This window comes from Choloepus didactylus, chromosome 27 (assembly GCF_015220235.1).
Source record: "Choloepus didactylus isolate mChoDid1 chromosome 27, mChoDid1.pri, whole genome shotgun sequence".
Lineage (NCBI taxonomy): Eukaryota > Metazoa > Chordata > Mammalia > Pilosa > Megalonychidae > Choloepus > Choloepus didactylus.
In genome coordinates this window covers 19,592,815-19,602,848 of record NC_051333.1, presented here as the reverse complement: position 1 = coordinate 19,602,848, position 10,034 = coordinate 19,592,815, and the positions used below count along the sequence as shown (strand labels likewise).

The 10,034-nt window shown below is 46.3% G+C and overlaps 1 pseudogene; it reads left to right on the top strand.

Annotated features, from left to right (window-relative positions):
* Positions 1 to 4,590: 4,590 nt before the first annotated feature.
* LOC119521514 lies at positions 4,591 to 6,076 on the top strand (annotated as a pseudogene).
* Positions 6,077 to 10,034: the final 3,958 nt, after the last annotated feature.

Sequence of the window (10,034 nt, the reverse complement as noted above, 5' to 3'; positions counted from 1 at the left end):
ATCATTCTGGCCACTGCACAGAGAACAGCTGGAAGGGGGCAACCATAGAAGCAAAGGGCAGGAGAGGGGATTATTGGAGGTGCACAGTGAGAGACGGGGAGGATGGCCTGAGCCAGTGTGGATGTGGGCAGAAGTGGTTGGATTTGGGATATATCTTGAAGACAGAATGGAAAGGATTTGCTGATGGAATAAATGTCAGAGAAAGAGTAGAGTTAAAGCTGTCTCTTGGGTGTTTGGCTGGATCAACTGGAAGGATGCGACGGCAAAGCTTGGGTAACCTGGGGTGTCCCTCCCGAGATGGTAGAAGCAGGGGCCTGGAGAGGCATCAGTTGGTGGCAGCAGATGAGGTCTCCCTATCTGAGACTGTTGGGGTGATTTCAAAGAGGTACAGTTGAACTACAGAGGGCTGCACTCCACAGGAAGCCCAGCTTAAAGCGACTGAGAGCAGGGACCAACTTGGCCCCAGTTCCCTAATTGGGTCTGCGTTTCACCTTTCTCTTTGCTTCTCCTGTTGGCCCACACTGCTGCCTTCATCTCTCTACTTATGGCTAGTGCTACCTGGAGAGCTCTGGGTTCCCTTTCATTTTAAAATGCCTCACAGTCATTCTGTTGTCAGGGTCCCCATACCTGACTTTCACATTATCTGCTGTTGCTGGATGCTGAAAAGAGCAGTGAGGCTCTGTGCAGGTTTCTGTTGTCAAAACATCAAGAGAACCATGAACCAGAGGGGGTGTTGTCAGGTTCTGGTTGGCTGCAGCAGCTTATCAGGACCACATCGAACACCAGAGAGGAAGATAAGATCAAGGATGAGACAGGCAAGGACAAACAAATCCATTCTCAAATCAGCACTTTCAAGCCCACCCCTGTGACTTCTTGCACAGCCCACAAAGCTGAGCAGCCTGACCTCATCCTCAGAGCCCAGCCACACTGGCCTCCTTCTGGTTCTCCCACGCAGGAAGCTTGTTCCCACCACAGGACTTTTTAGTACTCGCTGACCCCCTCCCTGGGATGCTGTTCACAAGGCTTGCTCCTTCTCATTAGTTCAAACATCCCTTCTTAGCCCAGGTCTTTCCCGACAGCCCTATCTAAAAAGAGCCCCATGCCAGTCTCTCTCTGGGTTTCCCTATTTTACTTCCTTCCTAGGATGTATCACTAGAAATTACCTGGTTCATTTGTTGACTTACTTACCGTCTGTCTTGTTCACACATGTACTGGGGCCTCGATCTGTGCCTGGTACAGAGTGAGGGCTCAGGACCCAAACAATGGGAAGGGGAGTGGCTGTGAAAGGTGGGCTTGAAACCCTCCATGAATAATGTCTCGTCAATCATTCTGAGCAATCAGTCAAGAGAGACGTGACTTGCTGCACTGCCCACTCCCATGATGCAACTGTGCGTGAGCTCCATAAAGCCTTATGATTCTGCAAACCAATTTAGTCTGAATTCCCCCTTTGGCCCCAGTGACCCTAGGGACTGCAGGACCAAGAATGTCTCAATACCCATTATTTGGATGACAGAATAGAGATAAAAGGAAGAAAGAAAGAAGAAGTAGGTTCTGACCTCAATGGCAGGTCAGCAATCTCCTTCGTGTATCATCTACCAGCAAGTTCTTCAAGACACATCTAACCATCACCCTCTCAGTCCACAAGCATTTGAGTGCCTATTATATGAATTAGGTTCTTTCTAAGGACAAATTTCAAAACAGCAACTTCTAGAAGAACTAATCTTACCCAGACTAAACACTAATAGATGAGAAAGGATAGGTTTACCCAAGGAGGCAATGCCCTTTTCTAAGAGTGAGGGGGACTGACTGAGAGACTCCTGATGTCTTAGGAATTACCCAGGTCTTGGTACCTAGAGAATTCTGCAGCTCTGTTCCTGTCCTGGACTCAGTTCTGTGTGGCTGGGGATGGGAGTGGGGAAAAGAGGGGCCTCGCCCGGCATTTTAGGAGTATGGGAGCATCCCTATCTGGCAATCTTCACCTTTCTGTTGCTCCGTCAAATGCAGATACCTAAATTAACTTGGTAGAGACCAAAAGGTGTATCAAGGATTCAAAACTACTTCCTGGGTGCCCATTTCAGGATGGGCACCATGTGAGCTGGGGAGGGCCAGCCGGCAGGAATAGAGAAAGAGAGAGGTACCGGGGTGAAGAGTGGGGACCAGGAGAGAAGAGCTAACTGACAAGCCACCCTTTTGGAGGAGAAACATTATTGAGGGCCACTCCTCCTAGATCATGGGGTAAGAACAAGGTCAGGCAACCCATGGCAAGAGACACACGCCCTGAGGAGAGACAAAGGCTTCCCCTGTATTATCTCCACAGCTTCATGTGTCTGCCTCAAAAGCACCACCAGGGATGACGAAGCAACAAGGACCCTGCACAGTTTGGTGCAAAAACAACAGTGAGAAGATAGGGTGGCCCAGGTAAGGCCTCTGGCCCCTGGGAGGGGGAACGAGTAGGGAGGGAGGCCCAGAACCCAACACCCCCTGGCAGCAACTTGGACTCAGGGTGTTTTGCTGGATCGTTTGCATCGTGGTCGCAATTTGTGAGAACAGACCTGCTGGGCCAGAGGAAGTCAAGCAACACTTAAGTTATGACCCGGCTTCAGCTGGAGCTCCTGGAAGGCGAACAGGAAACTGGTCAGGAGCCTCAAGCAGAACGGTGGGGGAGGAGCAAGTGAAGAAACAACAGAGGGAGTAAGAAGCTGGTGCATGTGCAGAATTGTTTGGAATAACTGCTCGTGGAAAGGAAACAGAATAGATTACTTGAAAAGCATAAGTGAGAAGAAGACTGAAAGAGAAGCTGCAATTTGGATTCTGGGAGAGAGAAAGTTTTTTGGGGGCAGAATTTTGTGGGGGAGCAAAAGGACCAAGCTGCCTCAGAAAGAGCTCAATTACTGACTTTCCTCCTTTTGACCACATAATTCTACCAAGAACAAAAGCCTGTTACTGTTCATGGAAGAAAAAGAGGTGGTCCAGCTAGCCAGGATTTAGCCTGCTTCTGACACCTGACGTATCTGAGAGGCCATCAACTGTCTCCAGGAAAGGCCAAGGCACCCGATTAACTTGTGGTCAAGGAAGAGACTTCTGAGATCACAACCCCAGGAAGGGATGGGATCGAAGGAATAGAGGGAGTAGTGTATGGGGTGTACTCCCAAGGGAGGGGAAGTAAGAGGTCACAGAAATGTGAAAGGGGCCAGGACAGGTCTATGGAGAGATGGTGCTAGATGGGCCTTGAAGGAGGTAAGAGCAGGAGGAGAACAAGAGGTGAGCTCAGCCCCAGCAAGGCAGGAAATCTCTCCCTGTCATCTGGTCCTCTACTTCTGAGGTTCTCAAAGGCAGAACAGCATACGCAGATGGGCCGGCCACCAGTAACATGTTACCAGTATGAGGTTAAGGACTCAATTTTATTTTTAAAATGTCTACCTTTTAATGAGGAGCTTTAAGGTTACTCCTGACTCACATAAAGCTGAAGCTTTCTTCAAAGGGAGAGAAAGAGTGAATTTGCAGGCAGCACACTGGAAATTATGATAGCTCTGGCGAAATCACTGGTTTTATGCGGTTCAGATACAAATGAGAGAATTTGATGTTTAGAGGGGTTACAGTGAGTTTCTCAGAATCATGTGGCTGATCTGAAGCTTGTCTAGGACTTCAATCCTCGCCACCCTGCTGTGCCAGTTTGAATGTATTATGTCCTCCAAACGCCATTATCTTGATGTAATCTTGTGTGGGCAGACCTATCAGTGTTGATTAGATTGTAATTCTTTGAGTGTTTCTATGGAGATGTGCCCCACCCAACTGTGGGTGATGACTCTGATTGGATAATTTCCATGGAGGTGTTGGCCCGCCCATTGGGTGGGTCTGAATTAAATTACTAGTGCACTACATAAGATCAGAGAGGAGGAGTGAGCTTGCTACAGCCAAGAGGGACACTTTGAAGAAAGCACAGGAGCTGCAGATGAGAGACAGTTTGAAGACTGCCATTGAAAGCAGACTCTTGCTCCAGAGAAGCTAAGAGAGGTCAAATACCCCAAGTTCAACTAAAAGTGACATTTTTGAGGAACTGCAGCCTAGAGAGGAATGTCCTGGGAGAAAGCCATTTTGAAACCAGAACTTTGGAGCAGATGCCAGCCACGTGCCTTCCCAGCTAATAGAGGTTTTCCAGACACCACTGGCCATCCTCCAGTGAAAGTACCTGATTGTTGATGTGTTATCTTGGACACTTTATGGCCTTAAGACTGTAACTGTGTAACCAAATAAACCCCCTCTTATAAAAGCCAATCCATCTCTGGTGTTTTGCATTCCGGTAGCATTAGCAAGCTAGAACACCCTGCCCAGGACAGGCCCCTTCTGTTACCCCACCCAAACCTACAGGTTTTCTTTGAAAGGCTCAGCATGGAATCAAGAAACTGGGCATCCAGGACTAACTTTGAACATAATCTGTTTTTCTCCCAGGCTTAGTCAAATGCTCATTTCCAGAGGTGAAGCTGAAAACCTTGTGTTCAAGCCCAATGACTTGGGAGAGAAAAAAAGAAAAAAAGAAAAAACAAGAAAAGACTGAGAGAGAGAAAAGCCACAACCAGGTAGAATGCGGACTTGAGGAAACTGGGACACAGTCTCGGGCTTACCCCCGCTTTGTGCTGAAAATGGCTGTTTCCTTCCCTCAGTTCATACGTCCATTCGACTATTGCCAGGCATGGTTCCAGGTGCTAGGTATACAATGGTGAATGAGACGACGTCACGGCCCTCCTGAAGGGTCCTTTCTAGTGTGGGCCCAGAGACCTCAGCACTCTGCCTGTGGGAGCTTCTGAGACATCAGCATTCTTACGGGTGTAACTTTTTCTCAGATGGGGTGGAAACGGAAAGGAGGCAGGTCCTGGAGAAGGAATTTGGAGGGGAAGGAGGCCTTTCCTCTCCATGACACACGGTGGCAGACACAGGAAGCAGAACAGTGCCCAGTGAGGAGGTTTAGCAACATAATCACTCGGTGAATCCGGGGGAAGAGCTTCAACGAAGCTGAAGATGGATTCACCTTGGTTTGGGGCTGGGAAACTCGAGATCTGAGAGGATTCTGACCCCATCTTTTGTCTCCTAAGGAAAGATGGTTCCAAATCCCCGAAACACGGGACTTCTCCTCGTCTAATCATATCGTTTCTCATTGGTCTCCCTGCCAACTTGTTGGCGCTGCGGGTCCTCTTAGGGTGGGTCTGCCGGCCCCACCCTGTACCCGTCCATATACTCTGGCTTGGTCCAACACTGGACTCCTGGGGCTGCTGCTGCTGCCCTTTAAGATGGTTGAGGCAGTGAAAGATTTCTTCTGGCCCCTTGGTGACATACTCTGTGCCCTCACTGGCTTCGGCTTCTACAGCAGCATCTACTGCAGCGCATGGCTCCTGGCAGGCATCAGCATTGAGCACTACCACAGTACAGCTTTCCCCATGCAGTACAAGCTCTCCTGCCAGCCCGTGTACAGAGTGATTGCTGTTCCGGTTGCCTAGATCATATCCTGTGGACACTGCAGCATCATGATCAGTGTCCAATACTTACCAACGAATAATGCAATGAGTGATGCTGACGGCCTCCCTGTCTGTTATGAGAACTTCAGCAAAGAGCAGCTGAACATGATGCTTCCTGTGTGGCTAGAGCTGTGCCTTGTCCTCTTCTTCAACTCCATGGCGATGACCATCTTCTGCTACTGGTATTTTGTGCACATCATGTTCTCCCGGCCCCAAGTGGGGACTCAGAAGTACTGGGAGAGCCATGAAGCTGGCCCCTGTTTTCAATTTTCTGGTCTGTTTTGTGCCCTATAATGTGTCTCATGTGGTGGGATTCTCTCCAGAGGAGAAGTCAAAGTTGGCGGGTGTGTGCAGTGTTGCTCAGTGCTCTCAGTGCTTGCACTGACCCCTTAATTTTCTATTTCTCCTCCTCAGCTATGTGCAAAGCCTTTGGTGAAGGGCTACAGAGGCTGCAGAATTGGGGGTCCTCACTGTCAGGGCGCTGGAGGAGAAGAGCTGGAGAGCAGGCCACAGAGAGAGAAGATGGGAGCTCAGGTATGACCAACGTCAGCTTCACAGGAGACTAGATGGTCCATTTTTGGTGGGGTGGGTAGGACAGTGAAACAGAATAATGAAACAGAACTGGGGTGAGTTCTTCTGTGCCAAGTTTAAGAGGCAAAGGAAAGCAAAGACTTCGCAAACCCAGCTCATCCACTGGGTGAGGGCATGTCCATTTTGTTCCCTGCAGGTTACGGCATTTTGTTATCTATGGTCTGTACTGCCTCAGAGTAAGCTGTAAGCACTTTGATCCTGGAAGTCTTTATCTTTCCCACATAGTATCTATATGACAGTGGTGTTTGTGTAAATCCTACAGGGCTCTTAGCTCTATCCTTGGTTCTGATTCAGAAGGGGGATTCCACCTGCTGGGTCTGTACATCATAACCCAGGCCTGGGTGAACAGAGCAAGATTGGATCCTACACATGAACCTGGAGGACCAGCTCCCCAGTCAAAGCTGCTGGCACAGGTCTGCAAAATGTGCAAAAAAAGAAACAATCCTTGAGAGAAGAGTGAATATGCTTGAGTCAGAATACTTTCTAGTAGCTCTGTCCTATTTTATAAAAACCCAGCGTCGGAGGAGCTAAGATGGCGGCATAGAGCGGAGTGGAAGACTGTTAGGCCCCCCCTGGAACAATTCATAAATGACCAAAAAACTAGTAAATAACCTGGAATAACTGCAAGGAGACAAACGTGACTGTCCACTCATCATCCACCAACCTGAATTGAGAGGAATGCCCGAGATGGCAGCATAAAATCTGTAAGTAAAACTGTGGACCTGCGCTGAGAGCCGAGAGCTGAGAGCCCCTCCCTCATGGAAGCCTCGTGGTGCTAGAGAGCAGCACTCTCTCAGCCCAGCTCCAACTGGGGTTTTAATGTTAACTGCTCAATACAAACAGCGAATCCTCAACAAGCAGACAGAGGCTTTTGGTGACGACTGACCTTGGGAGAGTCAGGGGACAAAACTGTCTCAGGACTGGGAGCCCAGAGGATCGGGTGCTATCTCTGGCTGACAGGTGAATCTGGGAACTTTTCTGTCCCTTTCTCTCTCTGTGGAGAAAACCTCAGCCATTTTCAGCCCATAGAGCTTTGCAGTAAAGACAGACCCAGCCATTTTAAAATCAAAACACTTTGACCAGCAGAGTCAGAGAAACAAAGAACTTATTGATATGCAGACGACCTCTCTGGAGGGGGCACAGCTTCCCAAGAGGAAAGGGAGGGGCCCAGCTCTACTGCCCGCCTTACTGGAACCAGACCCCAAAGCCTGGGGGAGGAGACCCACAGGCCACACCCTCTTACACCTGCCAGTGACAGGCTGACAGGTGCACCTGCCAGGCAGAAAAGCACAGGTGTATCAATCCTCTAAGAAAAACCATCAGGGAAACCAGTTACTGAATATTTCCTCCTTCTGTGACCTGAGCCTGTTCTCGTCTGGGAAAACCTGATTGGGGTGGCCTAGGAGGTCAGATGCCTGGACAACAGAAAACTACAATCGACACCAAGAAAAACGAAGCTATGGCCCAGTCAAAGGAACAAACGTACACTTCAACTGAGATACAGGAATTTAAACAACTAATGCTAAATCAATTCAAAACGTTTAGAGAATATTTTGCAAAAGAGAGGCTGTAAAGAAAACACTGGGCATACATAAGGCAGAAATCGAAAGTTCAAAAAAACAACTAGTAGATTCTATGGAAATGAAAGGCACAACACAAGAGACAAAAGACACAATGGAAACATACAACAGCAGATCTCAAGAGGCAGAAGAAAACACTCAAGAACTGGAGAACAAAACACCTGAAAGCCTACACACAAAGGAGAAGATGGAGAAAAGAATGAAAAAATATAAGCAACGTCCCTGGGAACTTAAAGATGAAACGAAGTACAAGAATGTAGGTATCATTGCTGTCACAGAAGGAGAAGAGAAGGGAAAAGGGGCAGAGGCAATAATAGAGGAAATAATCTATGAAAATTTCCCATCTCTTATGAAAGACATAAAATTACAGATCCAAGAAGCGCAGCGTACTCCAAACGGAAGAGATATGAATAGGCCTACGCCAAGACACTTAATAATCAGATTATCAAATGTCAAAGACAAAGAGAGAATCCTGAAGGCAGCAAGAGAAAAGCAATCCATCACATACAAAGGAAGCCTGATAAGTCTACGTGTGGATCTCTCAGCAGAAACCATGGAGGCAAGAAGGAAGTGGTGTGATATATTTAAGATACTGAAAGAGAAAAACCGCCAACCAAAAATCCTATATCCAGCAAAGCTGTCCTTCAAATATGAGGGAGAGCTCAAAATATTTTCCGACAAACAGACAATGAGAGACTTTGTGAACAAGACACCCGCCCTACAGGAAATACTAAAGGGAGCACTACAGAGTGATAGGAGAAGACAGGAGTGCATGGTTTGGGACACAATTTTGGGAGATGGTAGCACAGCAATGTAAGTACACTGAACAAAGATAACTATAAATAAGGTTGAGAGAGGAAGGTTGGGAGCATGTGCGACACCACAAGAAAGGAGGAAAGATAAAGAATGGGACTGTGTAACTTGGTGAAATCTAGAGTGTTCAACAATTGTGATAAAATGTACAAATACGTTCTTTTACGAGGGAGAACAAGCAAATGTCAACCTTGCAAGGTGTTAAAAATGGGGAGGCATTGGGGGAAGGATGCAATCAGCATAAACTAGAGACTGTAACTAATAGAATCATTGTATTATGCTTCCTTTAATGTAACAAAGGCAATATACCAAGGTAAATGCAGATAAGAGGGGGGGATAGGGGAGGCATGTTAGACACTTGACATTGGTGGTGTTGTCTGACTCTTTACTTTGATTTAAGGTTACTTTTCCTTTTACTACTTCCTAGCTGTCATTTTTTTTCCTCTTTCTTTTGCCTCTCTACCTTCTTTGACTCTCCCTCCTGCCTTGTGGAAGAAATGTAGATGCCCTTATACAGATAGTGCTGAAGGTGGTGAACACATAAATACGTGACCATACAGAGAACCATAGATCGTTTACTTAGGATGGAATGTATGGTGTGTGAACAAAACCATCTTAAAAAAAAAAAAAATGGGGTGATGAGAAAACCTCAAGGGCAATATACTGAGTGAAATAAGCCAGACACATAAGGACAAATATTGCAGGGTCTCACTGATAAGAACTAATTATAATACGTAAACTCAAAGACATGAAATATAAGGTACCAAGATACAGGACGAGGCTTAAGAATGGGGAGCGGTTGCTTAGTATGAGCAGAATGTTCAACTACGATGAACTTAAATGTTTGGAAATGAATAGAGGTGTTGGTAGCAAGATGTGAGAATAACTAACAGTGCCGAATGGTGCATGAATGAGGTGGAAAGGGGAAGCTCAGCATCATGTATGTCACCAGAAGGAAAGTTAGAGGTCAAAAGATGGGAATGTATAAAACTGAATCCTATGGTGGGCAATGTCCATGATTAACTGTACAAATACTAGAAAACTCTTCCATGAACCAGAACAAATGTATGACAATACAACTAGAAGTTAATAATAGAGGGGCTTATAGGGAAGAAATATATACCTATTATAAACTATATACTACAGTTAGTAGTATTTCAACATTCTTACATAAACAGTAACAAATGTACTATATCAACACTATGAGTCAACAATTGAGGGGGGTTGTATAGGGATATGGGATGATTCGAGTTTCCTTTCCTTTTCTTTCTTTTTTTTTTTTTTTTCTTTTTTTCATCTTTTACTTTATTTCTTGTCTGGAGTAATGAAAAGGTTCTAAAAATTGAACAAAAATTAAGTGTGGCGATGGATGCCCAGCTGTATGAGGCTACCAGGGGCGACTGACTGTACCTTTTGGATCTCTGGATAATTGTATGGTATCTGAACAATCCCAATAAAAATTAAGGAACAATGAAAACAAAACAAAACAAAAAACCAGCGTCCTCTCAGGTATTTATCTTTGTTCTCTGTTTCATTAATA